The 23,796-nt window shown below is 45.4% G+C and overlaps 1 long non-coding RNA gene across 1 annotated transcript; it reads left to right on the plus strand.

The window, feature by feature from the left end:
* The first annotated feature begins 1,855 nt into the window (after positions 1 to 1,855).
* On the plus strand, positions 1,856 to 23,569 carry LOC138569124 (uncharacterized). The gene is made up of 2 exons (XR_011303139.1): positions 1,856 to 1,922; positions 20,704 to 23,569. It is a non-coding gene; the product is annotated as an uncharacterized lncRNA (long non-coding RNA).
* The last annotated feature ends 227 nt before the right edge of the window (positions 23,570 to 23,796 follow it).

The raw sequence follows: 23,796 nt of genomic DNA on the forward strand, positions 1-23,796 counted from the left end.
TAATTCTTCCAATACCCTCAATGTAACCACTAGGCCAAATCCGATCTGTTGCTACCAGTATTATAATAGAATGGGGCTATAAGAATGGGCTGAGGGTTAGTGGCAAAAATGTGGCATTACCAATACTCTGACATGCGCGTGGAAGGACTAAGGTGAATTTGCTGTGTTTCTAGCAGTAGCGTAAAGCTAGGAAATAAGGCATTTAAACAAAAATAATGTCTGTACCATGTGAGCACCAGTACTGCAATAGTATAGGTTGCCATATAGTGAACAGGGCTTGAGTGTGTCTGCAGAGCAGTGTGGGGGAGCAATAATACAACGGGACGGGATTTCGAGTTGTGGATGAGGCGCATCAGTGGAGTAGTAGCAGAACCACAGAGGCAGAGGGATGAGGTGGGTCAGCAGAACAGTATTGGTAACAATAATAAAAACACAAGAATTGATAAAGCCAACAATTGTGGTTTTTGTAGAGGCTAAGGATAGGCACTTCTATAATGATGCTACCTCGCTAAAATGTTGCTAAAACTGGGCATGGTATAACAGTGCCTAGCAGATGCCTATCTAATCCCTGTACAACCCCAAACTGTTGCTTTTGACACCTATTGCTTCAATAGGAATTAATTGCAAGATGCAGATGAGAGGAAACACATGTTGCTTATTAATAAAGTGCAAAACAGGGGGGTGGTCTGGGAAACTCTCTACCAGCACGAACACAGCCCATTGACTTGTTCTTGGGTGGATGGTCCCCGAGAGAGTCTCAACCAAGTCTTTAGCTCACTGTTCTTTTCACAGAGAAGAAATTTCCCCACATATCAGTCTTTGTCCTGTGAACTAAAGACTTCAAAGAGTCTCTCCCAGAGGTTAATCACCCAAGAACAGGTCATTGGGTTAAATTTGAGCTGGTAGAGAGATTCGCAGACCCCCCTTTGTTTTGCATAAATTAACTTAGGGTCTCACCCTAAGTTACCAGGGTGATCCAGGCGTGTACCCCTTGCTCACTGTTCTTAGAGAGGCACAGCTTCACTTCACTGATGATGCCCAACAAGGCTGAAACACGTGTATGGGGTTGCTGGTGGTACTCTTGTTCAGAGGAGAATTGCCTAGCATTTCAGTGCTGGACTGCACTGCCCCTGGGCAGGACAAAGACTGATATGCGGGGACATTTCTTCTCTGTGAAAGGGACAGTGAGCTAAAGACTTGGTAGAGTCTCTCCCAGGGGTTATTCACCCAAGAACAGGTCATTGGGCTGTGTTCTGTGCTGGTAGAGAGATTCCCAGACCCCCCCCCCTTGTTTTTATTAATAATTAATAAAGTGGCTGTGGGTGCATTTGGTTAAGCGAGTTTACTACACCAGGAGCTGGTTTACAGCTGCAGTTAAGCCATTACATGGCAGAAGACGGAATAGAAATAACATTGGCACCCTCTTAAAATAACAGGGCTAGCTCTACGAGATGACAGCAGTGTGTGTTCTGGGTGGTGAGAGTGAGATGGCATGCCACAGTGGGTCAATGGCGTGGTAATAAGACAAACAACACACAGGGTGTGTGTGTCCCTCATCACATCCCATCTCCCTCTTATTTTCATGTTTCACATGTTAAAATCGGTTTGTAGTCTGTTTTTACCGTGCCACCTAATAGCCAAAACCACCAAGGGATGGTGAACTGAAGAATGGTGGTGCATCATGACAGAGGATATTGTATGGCAGAAGTATGTATGTCGCAGAGCAGTGCCAGTACTATAAAAGAAGAGGGCGGGTCAGGGCTGTGGGGCATCACAGAGTTCGTCTGGCGTCGCTCCTGCGTGCGTGCGTGTGAAGGGTGGGTGTGGGGGTTGGGCGGTCCGCTGTCCCTCCTCTGCAGCCTGGATAATGTGTACACAGCCAGCGCCATCATGCATGCAGGGCCATTAAACATTAATGAGAGGTAAATGTGGGAGGAGGGGCAGGGCTCTGTCAGGGTCAGACTCATTAATCACCAGCTGTTAAGGCGGCAGCCTTTCTATGAAATCAAAGGAGACAGGTGGGCTGCCCAGGCCTCCCCATCCCCCATTCTGTGACAACAAGGGGGATCCCGGGCCTTTGGGCAGAGCGGAGAAACATGGCGCAATAATAGAAGTCGTCCCCCTTCTATTAATCTAGGCAGTCTGAAACGGGTGTAGACCCCTGTCTTAAAGATGGGCTGGCTCCCCCTGGTTGAGGGCGACATTCAGATTCACCATCAATGCTCTAAATGTAGCAATGCAGCCTGCTGCTCCCCCCCCGTCGTCCCCGGTCCCCTTGAACAGCTCCGCGGGTATACCTCGTTCCAGAAGCATCGTGTGCTGCCGGAGCTGTCACGCGCCATGCGCTCTTCTCTCGCCACAACCCGACAAGGAAGCGCCGTGGCAGAATCACACAGGTGCGCTGCTGATGCAACATTACCAACTTTTGTGTAGCAGTACACAACCCAAACAATGCTATTCATATCCCCACAGCCAACGCGCGGTGCGGCAGCTGCAACAGGCAGAGGTTTTCTCAGATCCCAACACAGATTTCCAATTTCAAATCAAACACACCTTGCTGTGGGACAGGCAGGCCAAGAGAGGACAATTTTAAGGGAATTTCGACAAGACAGATTTAGGACCCCGCTGAACCGAAGAAAACAAAGGGTTCCAGAATCTCTGATAGCCCCCTTGGTCGCAATCCATACCTAGAGATGCTGACTCGCCAGCGATGAAAATAAGCATAGATGCTCCTTCAAGTCCTTTTATCCCCTTCATCCATGAACAAGTGGCATGTCAAGGGCAACATGACGAGTCCGCTTTCAGGTACTTGTGGTCTAGCACAGGAACAGGACACCTTCTTAACAATGTCTTCGAAGAGGAAGATGCATGGGCTGTAGTGTACTGTAGATACAGGACACAGATCACTAGCCATATGAAAAGTAGACATACCCTTGCATAGACATAGAAAACAGACTGAAAGCCTCACAGAATGGATAGGTTATCAAGCACGGATACATGAGGCAGGTTAGAAGAAATTAGAAAGAAACACATAGCATAGCACAGACAGTGGATATGGATTAGAAGCCACCAGGGTGCGCACATGCATATGTAGACTGCGCTTAGTAGAAGGCCTTTGTTTTCAAGTGGTACTGCTATTGGTAAGCAAAGAAACACAGTGGTCACTATTACTATGTATGTAGCAGTACTATAGCCAGTTAAACCCTGAGTGAGGCTTTTTTGACTAGCGTACCAAATCTGACCATTTCGAAATATTAAGGAGCTGGCAATTTTGACCTGTTTTGCACTATGAGATTAAATGAGTTCTCGAGGATGATACAGTTTGGTTTAGAGGCAGAGCCAGGCTTTAAATTCACTCTGCCATTTCCGTGCTTGACCACACCGTTTCACAGTTCTCGTCACACCGCTAGGTGCAACTATTTGTGCATGTTTACCTTTCATAAAGTAAAATAGTAAATACCCTTTATTGTAGATGTGTCTTGGGAAAATAGACACGTCATAATAACCCATTACAATATTTGTTTTAACCTTTACACAACCATGCTCCTTTAAAGGAGCCTCATTGTAACACAATTGTTTCAAGCAACAAGGGAAGTATACAGGTATGAGAATTGTGATTGATGTGAGAGTGAAAAATATCATCTGGGTGTTTGTGCTTTGTTTTAAAGCTTTAAATAAACTCGCCACACAGACTTGCAGATTATCATGCATAATGTGCAGAAGAACATTTCAAATTGTACAAAAATAATCAACCATTTTTTGTGTCAATGAAGAAGAACTGGAAATGAGCTCACGAGAGGCTTGTGACATTTGGTCGGCTCTCTTCTGTCTAGGACCCCTTCCACTGAAATGGCCTCCATGAAAAAAAGAGCGGGCAGTGGGATTCTCAATGCCACCGGAACAGGATAAACTTTCCACAGAAGACAGCATGGTGCTACACAGTGAGCTACCATGATTCGTCTGGTGGCCGGGTGGTGAGCCTCGGTGCTTTGGTTGCACAGTCTCGACCCAAGTAACAGTGTCAGCTCTTCATTGGGGTGGCTATTTGTTAGGAAAGATTTCGTAATTGTGGGTAATTTTCCTTCCATGTGGCAACCCCTAAACTTTTTGCTGTTGTTTTCACCATGATCTAGACTTTGCCAGAGAAGTGCAGCCTTCTGCCGCACTCCTCTGGGCTTTCGCTCCATTCTTACGGGGAAACTGACATGCCCTTAAGACAGTCAGTACCGGGAAAAACGCTGTTTTCCGTAGTTTCTTTTATCATGTTGCGGCTTTCGTGCAACATGACACAAGAGGGCACTGTAAACTAAGTTACTGCTCTCCTGGGTCTCTAGCCTTCTACAGGCCCTAGCTACTCTTTTTGGATTGTAACTGATCGGTGGAAGTGAATCACGGACGGGAATGGTGGCAGCGCTCGTTTCTTGTGTTTTGAGCTCCTTTTGGCGTTTTAATCGCGTTTCTCGCGCTTAGCCCAAAATGGTGGGCCCGGCTCCCAAAATGGCCAGACCACGAGGCTCCTTTGTCCTGTCCGCTGACCGTCTTGCTCCCTTCACCTTCCCCAGGTCGAGCCGACCCGGGGCCTTCCTTATTTGGGCATGTACTTTCCTGCGAAACACGGATGCTTTCGCGGGCTTCTACAGGCCTTGTGTGTGCCTCCAGGATGTGGGCTGGGATGTCTGGTCCCAATACACATCCTGGGTGCCAGAGAGTCTAGGGTGGTGTGAATGCCTGGGACCACCGTGGTCCGTGATAGGTCCACGTATGGTGTGAGTGTTGATGAGCTGATCTCCCATTGGGTCCCCTCCGTTTTGGCGCAAAGGGAACTGTGGACAAGAGGGGGCTGGAAACACCACTACCATGTTGATCTCCTGAGTTCTCACGAACGAAGGAATACAGGAGCCAAGTATCCTGCAACCACAAGGCTGAACCGAGGAATCGCTGGTGACCCGCTGAAGGACTGCTCCTCTGCACTGCTGTCGCCTTGTGAAACCCTTTTTACCTCTGATCGAACCAGAAGGCCTGTACTGGTACTTCGATCCTTGGAATAGCGGGGACAGCTATTCTCGGCATCTTCACCATCTCCTGCACGTAAACCTTCGGAAGTGTCTCTGGGCCATCCAGCAGACGGACCAGCCTACACAGGAGTCTTGCTCTGTAACCGCCGCCAGGTTGTGTTGTATTTCTAGTCCTTGTCACTCTCACACGATTCGTACACTTGGCGTTCCCAGGTCTGAAGTGAGTAGTGTACATTTGGCTGAGATACACACGGCCGCTCCGTTGCCCTGCTGTGGTAACAAACTGTGTGGGTTCACTTCGTTTGGGACATCTTTAACTCAACTCTGCTGCTGCAGAATCTACACGACGATGAGACATCCCCTGCTCTCCTGAATCTGCCAGCACTGAAACTGACGCGGAGAAGCCTGGGTCTGCTTGCATCGGGGACCGGTGAGTAGCATAGCTAGGAACTGGTCGCCCTCCTGCAGGAGCCCATAGCTTTTCCCCGCTGTGTCAAAACAGCACGCCTTTCCGTACTCGCGCTCTGCTTCTGCCCACAGTGGAGGCTGCGCTTGAGTCGCAGAACTCTGTTCTTCTTCATTTGTGCACTAAACTGAACTGCCTGATTCCCTCGAAGAGACTCCCCTTTTTGCCCGTTGGCACCAGCGTGTGCAGGTACTTTTGAGCACAAGGCTCCACTCTTCGTAGGGCTCAGACTTCCTTTTAGCTAGGTGCCTATGAAGGCGGACTGGGTCTAAGCATTATTTCGCACTGCCTGTTTTCCTTCCCTTCTAGGTGGACTACACATTTCGTGCATCTAACGCTTTAGACTTTTTTGTATTTGTATATATATTGTATTGGTATGGTATGTGTTGGTTTACTAGAGTTGTATTGTGATTTCTCGCTATGGTCATTGTTTTAAAGGCCTTGGAATAAATGTGTATATATTTTTAATATAACACCTGTTTGGAGTAGTTTGTAAGTGTCCTTGCTTTGTGTGCTCATTGCGGGCTTTCAGTCACCCTCACCCCTCTTGAGACCTAGTCTTGACCGCCGCGATCGCTACCCTGATTGGTCTGGCTTGTCCAGAGGTTACCCTGTTCCAAGTAATTAGGTTGGCCTTCTGAACTTCTGCGCCGCCAGGACAGAGTTCAGAAATCCGTCTTAACACTATTCAGTTATTACAACCCTTGTATTGACGAAAGGAGCTCTCGAGCTATATGATATATATATATTTTGTTTAAAATGCACTTAATACCCAGAGGTTCCTAAGCACGGATCCCGTATCGAACCAGTGTGGCTCGTGCTCAGCGTCGTCTTGCTCCCAAGATGAGCACGTTGCCCCTGAGCTATCCTACCGAGACCTACATTATTATTTTCTATAACTTGCACTCGCTGGGGCATTGTATCGCTGTAAGCTTATCAGCCCCACAGAGAGGAAAGAAGGAGTTGCCCTTGCCAGAATTTGATACTGCGATCTGGCATATAAACACAGATATCTGCAAGGAGAGGCTCACACACTGGGGTACTTTATGAAGCATTGTGACACCCACATTTATTGATCTGCATTTCAACTTTGGCTGTAGCTCGTGATATGTGTATTCCATGCAGGAAGGTGAAAACAACACATCTTCTGCTAGAGTGAACACACAAACTGTGTGTGTACTACAGGGAGCACAGAGGACTACGTGGTCAGATTGCAATGTACTTGTAAAGACCAGCCATGCAGCGGGCCTTGTGCCTCGCAGCAGGCCATGCAATAGCATGATGTGTTAGGCTTTGTGATATACAGGCACCGTCTTCTGTGCATCAGGCGTGTTCGGGATTGGGCCCGCCGGCCGGGGTACGTGCCCTTCATTCCCACCCATAAACACTTTAGAGGGGCGAACTCAAAAGGGGCCCTGTCAACTTTGCTGGCAGGTGAAACTGCGGCCAGAGATGCCAGGCCTCCCTCCAATATTAACACTCTATCCCCCTGCCTGCACACGCCTGTGCTGAGAGGGGGCGAGGGAGGCCCTGTCCCCGCCCCTCTAACAGCCCGCGAGGTTAGAGACGTCACAGGGCTACCCAAAACCTGATGCAATTACAACATTAATAGTGTAGTAGACATTAATAATGCAGGAGCGATTAACCTGTCGCCCCTCATCCCCTCCCTCATGTCTCTCACTGGATTTTCATCCCACGCCTGCTTCTCCGTTTATCAATGCCTTCTCTCGCATCCAATCCCTGAGAAACCGACTTCCGCTCACGCTCTTTAATCTCCCTACTTTTTCTACCCCCTCTACTCGCTTCTCCTTCCGTCTATACGCACCCCATCTTCCTTTTGTCTCTGCCCACCCACTGTCTACATTTGTTTTTCTTTTCAGCTTCATCTCCCACTCGCTTCGTATTTCTGGCTTGTGCACGCCCCTGCCCCAACTTTCCCCGTTCACTGGGCGTGTACCTCCAGCCCTGCCCATCAAGGCGACACCCTGCCTTTCCACGCCAACTGCATGTCCCTTGTTTTTAGAAAGGACCCGGAAGTTTCTTGTTGCTTATTTCCTCCTATAGCCAGCATCTAACGAAGACATCTTTGGAATTTCAAAACCATAATGATCAATTAGTCCAATAAAGGTATACAAATTATGAGTTTGTGTGATCCTTCGTAATTTCTGATTTTGTGATTTCTAGTCTCAGTAAGTTTTGTACTGTCTGCAAGATCTCCCCAGACCCTCTGCCGCCGGCCCTCGTCTCTCTCAGCTTGTATAATTACGGTGGAAATTATTTACCTGATAAATAGAATGCTCTGCCCCCCTCTCCTCCTCCCCCTCCGCTCAAGGTGGGTTACCTTCTGTAATCCGATCATTAAAGGACTATTGTGTCCCTGTGAGTCTTGTATTGCTCAGTTTGGGGGAGGGGCTTCAGAGGAGATCCAGGCCCAGCTGCTGCATGGCAGGGGTGCCTTCCTCGCAACTGCCCTGACGCAGCTCTTAGGGCAGGTGGTTACTGCACGTGAACGTCTGAAGGTGCATGCCAGGTTGGCGAGGCCTAGGGTCTTACGCTGAATCTTGAAGGCCACACGTTCTCGGGTTACTTTTAATATTTGCAGTCTAGAGGGATACCACCTGGAGCGGGGGTTGTTTTTAAGTAAAACACGTAGGAAGGTCCCAATGGGGCACCATTCTGTGAAAATATATACGCAATTCACTCTTCTTGTTCATTATTGGCAGTCCTTTTTTTTAAGCGTTCACATATTGTATTGATACATTATAAGAATACCTAACATTATCATATTCCAGGACATATTACTCGTAATTTATTTTTAATTTATGTATTGGTCATTTGTAAGGCGCCTATACACAAGTGTTTCAAGACGCTACAAGACAGGGCGGGGGGGCAGAGGAGAAGCAAAAGACCAGAATCAGGCCAGTCAGGGATGGGTGCCTGATGGCAAGTGCTACTAAAGGGTGCTAGGGTAGATTGAACATGGAGGGCCTGGTCCCCGTGAGGCGCATAAGGGACCAGGTGCCAGTCGCAGCAACAGGGGGACATTAGCAGGTTAGGGGGTGAGTGAAGGAGAAGGAGAAAAGGAAAGTCTTGAGAAGTTTCCAGAACGTAAGGAGATCCGGTTGAAGTCTGAGAGGGGCAGGAAGGCCGTTCCAGAGGGAAGCTCCTGACGAAGAAAGCGATTTATCCCCCATCTGTGCTCGGAGAAATGTCTGATCTGCAGAGATTTTGAGTTAGAGGACCAAAGGACCCTGGCAGGGAGGTATTTAGGGAGAGAACGTTGGATGTAGCGAGGTCCCAGGCCCCAGAAAGCCTTGTAGATGCTGCAGAGGGTCTTGAATTTGATCCTTGCAGCCACCGGAGCCAGTGGATACAGTTTAGGGCTGGAGAAATGCGGTGTCTGAGTTGTAGGATAAGTCTTGCAGCCCTATTCTGGATTAGTTGCAGAGGGCGGAGGGAGGAAAGAGGCATATTGAGGAAGAGGCTGTTGCGGTAGTCTCGCCTAGAAAGAACCAGGGTTCTGGAGACATTGAGCTTCTAGGGAAAGGTGAGGAAAGGGAGAATGCCTCTGATGAGGTAAACATTGTGCCACATTAGGGGTAGCCTGGCAAAGTTGAGACATACTGTAAATTTGGTATGTAATTGATTGTATTTAAATTGGTGATGTTTACAAAAATTCACTGGTGGTTCATACTAGTGATGTAATCTAAAAACCCCTAGAGGGTGAACAAGACAACTAGATTGTATTGTATAGGTCTGCTCTATATTGTTAAGAGAGACACGTTTTATTGTTATTAGTGCAATTTTATTACACAGCTTCCCTTATCAGAGCAGCAAAACACAAACTGCAATGTCCTGATATAGTGGAAAAGCAAGAAGGAAAGGTGCAGACAGTAATAGAGCATACATCTCAAGACTGTTCTGCAGTCAAAGGAACAAAGAAACCAAAATACAAAAAATGACTGAATTCTGGCGATAGATCTGATGAGGTATAACTGGAAGTCAGACTTTTTTGCATGGTCCGTGATGTGAGGGGAGGAAAGAGAAGTGTCGAAGATGACCTCAAGGTTTTTAGCCTCACAAGAGGGTGCAGGGAGTGAGCCCAAGGAGGCCAGCCAGAGAGTGGGAGGAAAGCGAGGGGCAGGCGTCCCAATGAGAAGGAGCTCTGTCTTACTGGCATTAAGCCAGAGATCATTAGCAGAGCAGCATTCCTGAATAGAAGTCAGGCAGTAAGGTATGAGAGAGGAAGCAGAGGAGGTAGAGGAGGGAAGCTAAAAGGAGAGTTGTGTGTCATCTGCAGAACACTGGAAGTGAGGAGAGAAGGTGGAGATTGAGTGGACCAGAGGGGCAAGGTAGATATTGAAAAGGCACATCGATAGGATAGACCCCTAAAGGACGCCACAGGTGGAGAGTGAAGTGGCCGAGAGGAAAGGCCGCAGTTGCACTTCAGAAGGTCGGTTAAAAAGGAAGAAGGTCAGCCAGGCCAGTACCCAGTCCGAGATACCTAGGGTATCACAGAGATGATTTATGACGATGGCATGATTGACCGTATCAAAGGAAGAAGAAAGATCAAGAAGGATCAGAATGGAGGGAGAGTTGGAATCAAGATTAGAGAGCAGGTCCTCACAGGTGTTTAGGAGAGCAGATTCCGTGCCTCTGGAAGCTCTGAAGCCAGACTGGTGGTCGTGGAGACAGCCAGCAGATTTGGTATGGAGGGTCAGTTGGGGGATGACCAGCTTCTCCATAAGTTTAACAAGAAAAGGGGTGATGGAGAAGGATCTGCAGACAGCGTTTTTAGGAGAGGGTGTACAAGGGTAGCTTGAGGGGTTGTGGGAAAGAACCAATGGCAAATGAATGGTTACAGAAGTCAGCCAAGGAAGGGGAGCGGAGAGAGATGTTGCTCTTGATAGTTCTGGAAGAGCAGGCTAGCACCAGTTTGGAGACTTTCATAGAGCGGACTACTCTAGCGACCTCATCCAGTGTAAGGGGGTGAAGGAGGAGAGTATGGGGGAGGGATTTAGGGGGGCCAAGAGCATAGGGGGACAGGGGAGGGGAGTAGAGGAGAGTGAGGACAGGATGTCCTGAGTTTTGTTGGGGAGGTGGGAGGCCAGTGCAGTGCAGAGGGCCTGGGAAGGAAAGGGAGAAGAGGAGACTGCAGTAGGATTGGCACGTTCCTTGCAGATTTTGAAGAGTTCAGGCGTGTTATTGGTGGCCTCAGAAATGCGTGCTTGGACATGAGACCTTTTCTTAGAGCGGCTGGAGAGTTAATATTGCCTTTGGAGCACGCAGCAGGCCAGTTTGTCAGAGAATGCACTTGAGACCTGCACTTACGTTTTAGAGCTGCCAAGTCTGAGTCATATCAAGAGTTGCATTTAAAGGCAGGCATCATGTGAATCCTCATGGCAGGGGCAAGGATATCTAGAGTGTTTTACATGGAGAGATGGAGCTTAGCAAGTGCTAAGTCAGTATGGGAGTCAATAACAGGACAGGCAGGGGGAATGAAGGTGGCGGCAAATGCAGCGACTGACACACGCTTCATCAGTCGAATGATGGAGGTGGAGACTGATAGTGCGGGCAGAGGCATCGCTGGGGGACAAGAGAGCTCCAGGTGGGAGGAGATATGATATGATAAGTCATTTATAACAAGGCTTTACACAAGTGTTTCTAGGCGTGACAAGACAAGGAGGGGAGGACAGAAGGAGGACCAAACAAATGATCTTACTAGGACTTTTGTCATTCAGATCGCACAGGTGGAGGGGAGGGGTAGAAGTACCAAAGGGGAACAGGGGAGGGGAGAGTGCAAGTAACTCATAAGTGCTGCCGGGAGTGGCTCATACGTACAGAGAGTCAGGGGACTGTAGGGTTGCAGAGACAGTTCCCATAAGTGGTTGGGAGGCCCGGAGGCAGTGCAAGGGCAAATGGTCATGCAGGAGCCTGGACCTGTAAATTCAGTGGGTTACCAGGTAACCAGTGTATGCAGCAGTCAGGGACATCAGCAAGGGAGAGGGAGAGAGAGAGAGCGGAAGCGAATAGGGAGGTCTTGAGTTGCTTCAGGAACTTTAGGTGGTCCTGCTCAAGTTTGAGAGAGGCAGGGAGGCTGTTCCAGAGGGAGGCTCCAGCTGAGTAAAGAGAACTACCCTCGACTCTATGCTGGAGAAGCGGTTGACCCTCAGAGAGTTGGATGAGCGGAGAGCTCGTGAAGGAAGATGTTTAGGAAGAGAAAGTTGGATGTAGTGTGGTCCCTGGCCCCAGAAAGCCTTGTGGACAATGCCAAGGGTCTTGAACTTGATCGGCACGGCCCCCCACACCCTTCCTGGTCCCCGGTGATGTCTTTGTTGCCCCCCACCCCCTCCCTTGTCCCCCGGGATGTCTTTGTTGCCCCCAACCCCCGTCCTGGTCCCCTGCAATGTCTTTGTTGCCCCCAGCCCGTTCCTGGTTCCCTGTGATGTCTTTGTTGCCCTCCACCCCCTTCCTAGTCCCCCGTGATGTCTGTGTTGCTCACCACCCCCTTCCTGGTCCCCTGTGATGTCTTTGCTGCCCCCCACCCCCTCCCTTGTCCCCTGTGATGTCTTTGTTGCCCCCCACCCTCTCCCTGGTCCCTGTGTTGTCTTTTTTACCCCCAGCCTCTTCATGGTCCCTGTGATGTCTTTGTTGCCCCCACCCCTTCCTGGTCCCCTGTGATGTCTTTGTTGCCCCCCACCCCCACCCCCTCCCTTGTATCCTGTGATGTTTTTGTTGCCCCACCACCTCCCTGGTCCCCGTGATGCCTTTGTTGCCCCCTTCCCTCTCCCTGGTCCCCTGTGATGTCTTTGTTGCCCCACCCCCTTCCTGGTCCCCCATGATGTCTTTGTTGCTCCCCACCCAGTCCGGGTCCCCCTTGATGTCTTTGTTGCCCCCTCAACTTCCTTGTCCCCTGTGATGTCTTTGTTGCCCCCATACCCTCCCTGGTCCCCTGTGATGTCCTTGTTGCCCCCACCCCCTTTCTGGTCCCCTGTGATGTCTTTGTTGCCCCTACCCCCTCCCTGGTCCCCCGTGATGTCCTTGTTGTCCCCCACCCCCTGCCAAGTCCCCTGCAATGTCTCTGTTGCCTCCCTCCCATTCCCCCCTCTAGCTGGCCCCTCTTTTGTACCCCCAGCTTTGCCAGCTCCCTTCTTCCGCCTCCCCCTTTCCGCTCTTCTAACCCCTCTCCACCCTTTCTTTGCAGGAGTTGTCTTGATTCACTAAGGTTTTTACCATCACATACCTGTTGCCAACGCTTGGATTTGACTTTCGGACACATTGGCTTTGGTGCTTCACCTTCTCAACCTTCATGCTGGACATCCCCTGGATTTCGTTCTCAGTGTGGCCCTGAATCATGCTGTGCCCTTTGTCCTCTTGATTCCTTGCCTACAATTTCTGTTCCCTGCAACATTATGTGTTTTACTGACCTCTGCAATCTGTATTCGCTCTCACCTCTGCTTCTTTGCTCTTTTTCACTATTTTATTCTTTGTTCTCTCCTCCTCTACCTTCTCAATCTTTCCTCCCGCCCTCCCTTACTTTTTTCTATGCACTTACTCTATCAGAATTGCCCCTGGACCTAGTATGATAGCAACAATGGTTTGTCTCCTCCCCCCTTCCCATACTTGTTCTCCTCCCCATCCCCTCCAGCACTATCTGAAATGTCGTCAGGCCTAGTACGATAGTCACTTGTTTTGTTCCTCTCCTTCCTTTCTCCTCCCCTCTCCTTCACATCTTGTAAATTCTGGCTCTATCAGAAATGTCGTCAGGCCCAGTACGGTAGTCGCCTGTCTGTTTCCCACCTCCTTCCTATCTGTGTCTTAGCTCTTGCACTATCTGAAATGTCGCCAGGCCGAGTACGGTAGTTAATTTCACATTCTTGTTGTTCATGGCCTGTAAGAATGTCTCTGTATTTTCCCTTGTTCCCTCCCTTGCCTCAAATCTTTTTGAAATACATTGTGTATAGGCGCTATATAGATAAACTATCATATCATATCATATCACAAGGAGCCACTGGAGAGATTTCAGGGCTGGGGTGATACAAATATGGAGTAGGTGTTAGCGACCCCCACCCCTCAAAACTGAATGCAGATAACTTGTTGGGTTGATCAATAGTTCCAGTATTGAGAACATCCGAATTGTACTGCTTTTAAGAGAAAAATGCACATTGTAGGGTGATGTATATTTTTGGGGTCAGAATGCCTTACACATTGGAGGGTCTCTCGGGCATTACACATACATTATGCATACCAAAAATCTAGTCTGGGAACTGGACAGAACCTAAGTTATGCTAAATGCTAATCAGTAGGTTGTCATTTTGTAGAAAGGCCAAGTATTAAGACAGAGCTGGATCCTAAAATGGCTGCTAGAAATGCAAAATGGTGGAATTTTGCATAATCATGCTGAAATAGTTAAATAATTCTCTCATAGCAGTTCATTAAAAGTTCAGTGAAGGAGGACATGTGTAGGACATAGTGTAAGAACTTCTTAGCAGAGAAGCATGCTATCGCCAGCCAAAATTACCTTGAATAGGCTGCCAAGGTTGTTCTTTCTCAAAAAATCAAAGGATTCATAATAAAGGTCAAGAGAATCTCACACAAATGTAATTAGCTTGCATGCGTAGTTATGACATAGGGACCTGGTGAGTGGCAGTTAAAGCCAGCAAATCACAGGCACATAAGGGCTTATCTTTAATTGTCTGACCCAATCCAAATGAAGTGCATCACGAAATGTAATGCTGTGCCAACTGCAAAATGTATAAAAAGCAGTAAGTTGGGAACTCAGAGCTGTTATTTTCTGATCCCTGAATACAGAGGATGTTTGGAAATCAGTCCAGGTTCCTGTCTCTGCCTCTTTCTCTCCTGTGTCCAACTTTGCATGCCTTGATACACAGATGCCATCAGGGAGGGTGATGGGCCCTCTTCTTCACTTTGCTGACCACAAAGGGGCCCTGAGGACTGTCTTTCCAGGGTCCAAGAATCTAGGCAGAAGTACATGCTCACATAACTGGGAGATGGGCCCTGGCAAGGGTGGCAGGGTAAGTATATCAATCTGTTGTATGCCCCCATCCTTGCTGGGTGGGTCTCCTTTGGCTGTTGGCATGTGATGTTATCATGGCACTGTGGTCTCTGTGGATTTTGGAATGTATATAGTGATTGAGGTAAAGAGGGAGAGAATAAAATATATGTATTATTTAAGGGGTCTTTAAAAAGTAATCCAAATGTAATCAGGGGTCTTTAAAAAAGTAATCTAGAAATAATGTATAAGTAATCTAGAAATAAATTAGGAGTAATCTAGGAGTAATTTCGAAGTAATCTACAGGTGATTTAAAAGTAATTAAACTTAAAGCTAATCAATGGTTTAAAATGAAATCTGGTAGTTTAGGAAAGTAACGGGGGGCTGTATTAGTGTCTAATTAATGATGTGAGATTAGGAGCATCACAGATAAGGTATATGGATGAGGAGCGATCCATATGATAAACCCAGAGTCCTTCCTCAAGAGACATTTAAGAAGAAGTTGTTTTAAACTTCAAGTGGACATACCTAGGCTACGAACGATCAAGGATTGTTAAAGAGAACAACTTACCCTCCAATCGGGGTATTATTTAGGGGCAAAGATAGCCATTAGGAACGTTGGCAAATATATATGTTGGGGGCCGGCCAGCCTGTCTGTATGTGTATTGTATGTATTTTATGTATAGAGGAGAAAATGAGACGTCGAGAGACAAAAATTAGGTGTAAATAATTGAAACAGGTTCAGAAAATATATAATTTATTTGAGAAAAATAATTGGCACAAATCCAAAAAATAAAGTGAAGAAAACAAGATAAATTAGAGTAAGCTATTGATGCGACGGCACTTATGTGCATGTTTAAAAAGTGATAAAAGAAAAAAAGAGACCAAATAATGAAAAAAAATCCTGAAAATGTGGATAGTTGAACCCTTGCAGCAGGCAGGCCATGGTAGATACAGGGTTAATTTTCATATTCCCATATAGTTCACATTCTTGGCTAGCCAGAGAGCTTTGAATGGTATAAATCTGTGCTTTCTTTCTCAGAAACGAAGAGAGATAAAAAGTAAGACAGAAATGAAAAATTGTTAATTTGGCTTTAAACAGCCAGCTACGCAGTTACAAAGGAAGTAATTTAAGGATATGTAAATCAAGTGAAGCACAAATCTGCGTTCACATTCCTGTCTTGCTTAAAAGAGCAAAGTTAATAAGATGCAGTACATGTCTTAAAAGTAAAAATTCGCAGAAAAAGAGATACTTTCTTAAGGTGATGTGCATAGATTGGCAGCCAGCCAGTGCACGAAACATGCAGTAAATTATGTCCACATGTTACTGAAAGCAAGTTGGAATGTCTGTTCAAGGACTGGGATTTAAGTTGGCAGAGCTAAAATGGATTTTTTTATGATCACTGGAAAAAGCAGGGCTGTTTTACAGAAAGACAAGGATAGTTCTTTCAGTTAATGCATGCAGTTTGCTTAGTAGTGCATGAGCATTTATGGTGAAAAAACTGCATTTTTGTCCATGACATTAGTGTATGATTATGAAAAATAAATGTTGAAGGAAGCGATGGCTTCCAAAGTGATAAGCTGTGAAACAAGTTAACCCTTGGGTGGTTGAATAAATGTATGCATTCTGAAGAATTGTTGTTTCAAGCTGAAGAGCTATATGGTTGAAACCGTGTTTGGAAAATATATTGTTTTTGTATTGAAGGCTACCCCTGGTTAGTGGACATGTGTAAGCTGGAGGGAGCCTCAAGGAAACACTGTTTTAGGATTGTATAGGATATTTCCCATGATAAGGGAATTGTTTGGTCCTATTAGTTCAGTGGTGATGGAGGCTTCTTTGATCAGCACACGTTAAGAGTGCCCCTGATTTTTTAATTTTATATGTGGCAAATAGCCATCCCTTGTTGAGAAGGGAATGGGACATTTAGAATGGACATGAGTTATTGAGATATGCACAGGTTAATGGTCTTCAGTACGCGCTGAGGGCAAAGAAAAAAAGACAGATTGTCAAATGGAAACACAGGAGGGTGTTTCTGGTAACCAGAATTATGAAAATGCTGAGAGTTGGAATAGAAATACGGCATGAGATCGGCATTGCAATAAGCATTGGGTGCTATGCATGCACATATATAAATTTACATCAAAAAGTTTGGAGCACATTGGAGAGGTGCCAAGTAGGAGAACAGTGGTGGCCTCTCTATATATTATGGGCCTCATTACGACCCAGGCGGTAAGTTACCGCCTGGGCCGTGACTTTACCACCATGGCGTAAACTACGTTTACGCCATGGTGGTTGGCGGACTTACCGCCCCATTCCGACCTTGGCGGGGCGGTAAGTCCCCAATCCCCATTTACCCTTCCCCATTCCCATTTTTGCCCCATAGGGTATAATGGGAGTGGGGAAGGCGTTAATTACGCCACCGTAAATTACGGTGGCGTAATTAACTCCATGGTCCCTTAGCGCCATGGATTTTAACACCTGCTAAAAGCAGGTGTTAAAAGCGCCATGGCGCTAAGGGACCTCGTACTCAGGCGGTAAGGGTCGGCGCTGTTAACGCTGCCGTTAACCCCTTACCCCCTGGGTCCTAATGAGGCCCTATGTCTCTGAAGTATGAAGACATTTAGAGAAAAAATAGAAAAAAATGTGACCAGGGTCACAAGTGTCGCCGAAATTTAAAATGTATTGATGAGTGCACATTGCAGTAAAAAGTAGGCTAATGTGTTAGTAGATGACACCAAAATAAGTACAGTAACTATTTATGTGGAATGACCAGAATAGATGAGAAAAAATACTTTTTTGAAAAAAATTAGGAATGCATGTAAAAATGCAAATATCTGTGTTTAGTATAAAAAGGCAGTAAGCAATGAAGGAAGTGCTTGCAAAAACACTCTGAGACTGGAAACACACACACATACTTGCACACGCATACACGCAAGCTCACACACACACACAAACTTGCACACATGCATGCATGCACTCACACACATACATGAGAAGGCACGCATACACATATGCACACATGATTTTATGAAAGTTTAGGTGATCAGTGCACTAGAGACTATGCATCTAAGAAATATACATGGGTAGTCAGAAGAAGGAATTCAATATTGTAATAAGAACATACACAAACACAGAATGCTTTAGCTTTATATGTTGAGTGCTAGATGGGAACCTTATGTTATATTTGAAATGAAATAAGGATAGCTGGACTTTTTCAAGAGTATAAATGAAAAGTAAAGATTTGTGTGTTTATAATTAGGAACACTGAGATTCTTACAGTACGAAAAGCAAGGGTGAAAACAGTAATTATATTTCACCACAGTTTATGGCAGGGACTGTTTGAAGTAGGTATAGTGATGCTTGGGAAGCAAGGGGGATTAAAAGGCAAGGTCATGAGAAAGGATACAGGGACTACTGCGGATTTCTGCAGGCTGTTGCAAGCAGAGAAAAATAAGAAAAGCTTGAGGAAGCCAAGATAGTCCAAAGGGAGAATATCAAGGTATGCCGTAGGAAGCGCAGTATTGACAAGTGAAGGAAAGTTGGGAATGCGGCACGCAGTATGTGCATCGTAGGCAAATAATTAGTGCCAGATGGGCCAAGAAAGGAATAAATTCATGCCACAAAATAAAGGAATGACCTACAGAGGAAGTTGTTTTTTTAAAAAAAAGAACCAAGGCAGGTTTCTGAATATGCAGGATGGACAAATCTCAAGATAGGGGCCCTGTTCAGCCACAAGCATAGAGCCTTGTCTTTGGACAGGCTGACTTTAAACAGAGACTAGAAAGGTGATAGCCACACTAGTTGGGGACAAGATGTGTCAGACCAAGAAGGGGAATCCTTCTGTGGGGAGCAGGGTGCTGCTGCATGTGGTGCCGAGCGGTGTTCTCAGACAGACAAAGAAGTGAGATGGTCGGATCTGGACCTACCTAAACCGAGGATGCCAGAGCCCCTGGTGTGGCCAGATCGACCTAGAAGGAGATCTCTTAATGAAAGAGGGAGTAGCTTCTCCACCAGTATATAGCTCACAAGCTAGGGAAGGGTTTGCCAAGAATAAGACATTATATCAGACATAGGTGCTGAGAGTGCAACAGGTACAGCAGCTAGAAAAAGTACAAAATGGATTCCCTTCAGGGGCAAGTATAGTGAGCCTCATGCAGATTTAGTGACATGCGAACTCAGATTAGGAAGTGACACCAGGATAGGAGGTGCCATTATGGTAATAGGAAATCCTTTCATAGGAACAGGGTTATGCATGCACCCACAATAAGGCATCTCACAGAGTGGCTTGATGTGCTCAGAATTGTTAAGTGGCACTAGGTCCCAAGAAGTGCCAAGAGTTCATATGGCTGTAGGAGGGAAGAATCTTTGCTCTATTGGTAGACAATGGGACAGCATGTTTATGCAATGAAGGCGGAACAATATTGAAAAATGCGAATTATCGGAAGATTGGGGGTTCTTTTAGAGCTATAAGTGAAGTTCCTTTTTATTGAAGAATTATTAGTCTTTTTTAGGAGAGTGTGCTTTGATTGATCTTTGTTATATTGGTGACAGGCACCTACCAATATTTTGGGAAGGGATTGGATGACAAAGCCTAACATGGTGATTTTATTTAGTTGATCAAGGGATAGTGTGTTCCACTTGTGGAATGCACTGTGTGAGCGTGGATGAATTTATGTTGGCATGTGCAAGGCAAATGGCCCTGCGAGCATTGTGGTAAACCCAGAGGTCTTTTTGTATAATGAGATAAGCATTGTGTTAAACATGGCTATTTGGCATAGCAAAGGAAATGGTGAGAATGGTTGATGAATTTTTGTTTAAACTGTGGATATCCAGAGACAAAGAGGGGGGACAGATAATCCCTCTAGAATCAGAAGCAGCCATGAATGCACAAGAAAATAGCAATGTTCAAGGGAATGGATAATAAGAGCGGACCATGGAGGACAGTGATGGTTCCCAAGGAGGGGTTTAGGCTGATTGACGTCACTGATGGTGGCATCTTTAGAGAAGAGTGAACACAAGAGGAAGTGGTGTTTCATAAGAAGCATCACATACTGAAAAGGAAAAATCCTATAGCATGTGGCAATAATGTAGCTGCATGTAGCAGAATTTCAGTAAGGCTTGGAGAGTGTGCCAAGTGTCATCTGGACTACGGCCCTCATGGCATGGGTCCAGTAAAATGAATAAGGGGAATGTGAAAATAAATGATTGACTTTAAACAGCGCAGAAGTAAGAAACTCAAAAAATTAAAAGTTTGATAAAAAAAGAATTCAGGGAGCCCAATAAAATAAAATAAAAAATGAATAATGAATGAATACATGATTGTATGAATGGATGATTGGATATTAAAGTAGCAAGAGGTGTAAATAAACAAAATATTCCGATTTGGAAAAATAAAGTGCACCATTGAGGTTACTGGCCATAATTGAAAAATGTAGTGTATTTTAGTTAAAAAAAGATAATATGATTAATATAGGACCACAGGAGTATGGTTGGCCAAGGTAGTTCTGATTATGTGGGAACAACTGTAGTAGAATTGCACAAAAGAACATATGAGAGTAAGTAACACAACATTATTTGAATGTATATAATGGTATTGATTATATTTTTAAGATGAAGACTGTTGACCGTTTTTGTGCACAAGATGAATGTCTACATGGCCTCGCAGAGTATAGTAATATAATGAGAGAAAACATGATATCGCGACATAGGTAAGTGCTAGTGGGAAGGTAGGGCTAGAAGAGGTAAGTACTGGTTCACGCCCAAGGTGTGTGAACACAATGCTGATCATTATTAGGAGTAAGAGGACCCAGGTGAGTGCAGAAAAAAGGCAGTAAGGGATAAGGTCTTTTCAAATATTTAGCATTTTTCCCAAGGTAGGTGCAAACAGGTGTGAGTATAGAATAGAATATAGTTGCGAGTATGGCCATCTCTAACGACAAAGGACGCAGAGAATTTCAGGTAAAAGGTGAAGTAACTTCTTTTGAAATTTTGACAACTGGTGAGATCCCAATTGGGTAGATTTGGCAGAAATAAAGGTAATGTTTAAGAATAAGCAAACGGTACATTTCTTATGTCGAAATGTGTAGGCACTTAGTAGGAACAGTGCTGGGTTTCAAATAACAAGGGTAGGCTAGATTAGTGTAAGGCAAGCAGCAAGCATTAAGCGATAAGCGGCACACAGCGAAATATGTTTATTATATTTTAACAGGAGCAAGGCACAGTAAATAAGAGATGATGACCGCGGCCCTACGCGACCAAAAGGAAGACATTGAAAGAACTGAGAAGAACGTTCAGCTAAGCAGAAAAAAGCTGAGTACATGCCTGAGTGTGACGCAAATGTATTAAATATTTTTATGTGCACCAACAATTATTATAAAGAGAGCCTATAGTTAAAAGGGCTGGAAGTAATAAGAAATGATCTTAGTAAACCTCTTTTTGTAGACAGAAGGGAGCAAGGGTCTATGTTCGGGAGAAACCTGACCCCCTTGCCAGTCCCCAATTGACTTTGCCTCTATTTTGGTTTTCTACAGAAAGTGCGGATCTGTACCAGTATTGTCTTCTCCAACTAGGGATGCACCAAGAAGACAGAAGGAGACCAACACAAGAAGAAGACATCTCTTTTTAAATGTTTTTCTTAAATCGCTTATTTTGTTTATTTGTCATTTGTTATTTTTGACCCTTTTGTCTGAGAATGTCGACCTTAGGGGAAAATGTGTCCTTTAAAAGGATGTACAGATTCTGGAAAAAGAAGCTCATATGACAGAAGGGCAATACCAGACAGAGGTTGATGTATTTATTGCATACATCCAGATTATGAGCCAGGTCCCGACATCAGCCAGTATATATTTGAATGCAAGTTAAAAATGAGTGAAAAGAAAATGAAGAGTAGTTATTTTAGTATATTAGAACACTGAAGAGATTGTCTAGGAGGCAGGAATGTTTGAAAGAATCACATGAGAAGCTTTTTATGGGTTGTGGTTGAGGAGAAAGCACTGACGATAGAGACATATACTTATTTTTCAAAGGAAACGTAGTCAGTTTTATATTACAGATGGACGGAGGAGACGATGTATACATCAGGAAATTGATGGCATCTGACCCAATGAACAGAGAGAAATGGTGAAGGGACCCAGTCAGATGCCCAGTTATAATCATCTTTGTTTGAAACAAATCTTCTTGCAAAAAACTCCCCATCCTTGTGTCCCCCAGAAGAAGTGATCAATTGCCTTTCCGATCAACTTTTCTTGGATAAAACAAATTGAAAGTTCAAATTGCTAAAAAAGTCAATGGACTCCTGGCCTGGGCATTTAAAGGGCCTTGCTGCAAGGCAGCCTAAAGGACAAAAATACAAAATGACCAGATTGGGAAAAAGATCTGTGGACATGGAAGATGCTTAACCAAAATGAATCGGATGGAAGACGTGTCAGTGGAAGATGTATCAATGAAAAGAAAATGAACATTGAAAAATATTTATGGGGAATACAATGAGAAAACAAGGAAAAATGTTGTTATGGGGTGGCAGTGATGGAAAGGTGTGAAGTATAAGCCACACGTAAACAATGTGTGAAAATGGGCTGCTATAATTTTCTCTCCATTCTCATAGTGGCTGTAATTACCTGATGTATATAGGTAGATTAAAATCAATAGGGTAATAGAGGTGGGATTCAGATACAAGCAAACAAAGGTGTTCTTTAGTGATACATACATGTTTAGACTAGGAGAATACAATGGGCCTCATTACGAGATGGGTGGTAGCCATGGAGCTATTAGCTCCATAGCTGCCTCCCATACCGTGCCCGTGTCCGGTCTCGTTCAATGGGGTCTTACCGGTGTAGTCCGACCCTGGCGGGACCGGTAACTCCCCATTGAACAGACCATTCCCCATTCCCATTTGAGCCCCTATAGGGCTCAATGGCAATGGGAGGGCACTAATAACGGGCTCGTGACTTGCAAGCCCGTTATTAGCACCCTGGTCCCTTAGCGGGACCCGTAAGGGACGTGTGGTCAGACCACACGTTCCTTATGGTCCCCGCCAAGGCAGCTTGGAATAGGGCGGTAAGGGATTACCGGCACCGGTCTCTTTACCGGTGCTCGGTATCCCTCACTGCCCACCTTGTAATGACCCCCAATGTGTTATTACTGACTTTGTAGAAATGTCTTTATGATACCTCCCATATTGAAACAAATCACTGTGCTGAGGAGGGTGATTAGGATAGAGATGTGTAGGTACACTGAATATGAGGGAGGGTAGACATTGGGTGTAGTGGTATGTATTGAATAGGTGTCTAATACAGGCCACAAGGGGGACGGTCGAGTAGGTGTTAGAGACCCCCTCAAAACTGAATGCAGATAACTTGTCAGGTTGATCAATAGTTCCAGTATTGTGAAAAATAGAATTTTAGCGTTTTTAAGGCAAAAAAGCACATTTTAAGGTGATGTATATTTTTGGGGTCAGAATGCCCTACGCAGTGGAGGGTGCCTCAGGTATTACACATCGATTATGGATACCAAAACTCTAGTCTGGGAACTGGAAGTTATGCTAAAAAGTAGGTTGTCATGTGGTAGAAAGGCCAAGTAGTAAAACAGGCTGGATCCGTAAAATGGCTACTAGAAATAAAACAAATGGTGGAATTTCAGATAGTCATGCTGAAATAATTATTATAATTCTCTCATAGCAGTTCATTCAAAGTTCAGTGAAGGAGGACATGTCGGGGACATAGCGTAAGAACTTCTTGGCAGAGAAGCATTCTATTGCCTGCCAAAATTGCCTCGAAGAGGCTGGTAAGGTTGTTCTTTCTCAAGACAACAAAGGATTCATAATAAAGGTCAAGAGAATCTCACACAAATCTAATTAGCTTGCATGCGTAGTTATGACATAGGGACCTGGTGAGTGGCAGTTAAAGCCAGCAAATCACAGGCACATGAGGGCTGATCTTTAATTGTCTGACCCAATCAAAATGAAGTGCATCATGAAATCTAATGCTGTGGCAACTGCAAAACACATAAAAGCAGTAAGTTGGGAACTCAGAGTTGTTATTTTCTGATGCCTGAATAAAGAGGATGTTTGGAAATCAGTCTTGGTTCCTGTCTCTGCCTCTCTGTCTCCTATGTCCAGACTTTGATTGCCTTGATCCATAGATGCCATCAGGGAGAGTGATGGGCCCTCATCTTCATTATCCCTGGACTTGAGGCCAAGGACAAGTCTCGCAGTCCTGTTCTGGATACATTGTAAAGTATGAAGAGTAGAGGCAGGCAAATTTAGAAAGAGGCTGTTGCAGTAGTCCAGCCCACAGAGGACCAG

The sequence above is a fragment of the Ambystoma mexicanum genome, chromosome 2q (genome assembly GCF_040938575.1).
Source record: "Ambystoma mexicanum isolate Mex_15411 chromosome 2q, UKY_AmexF1_1, whole genome shotgun sequence".
NCBI classification, from domain to species: domain Eukaryota; kingdom Metazoa; phylum Chordata; class Amphibia; order Caudata; family Ambystomatidae; genus Ambystoma; species Ambystoma mexicanum.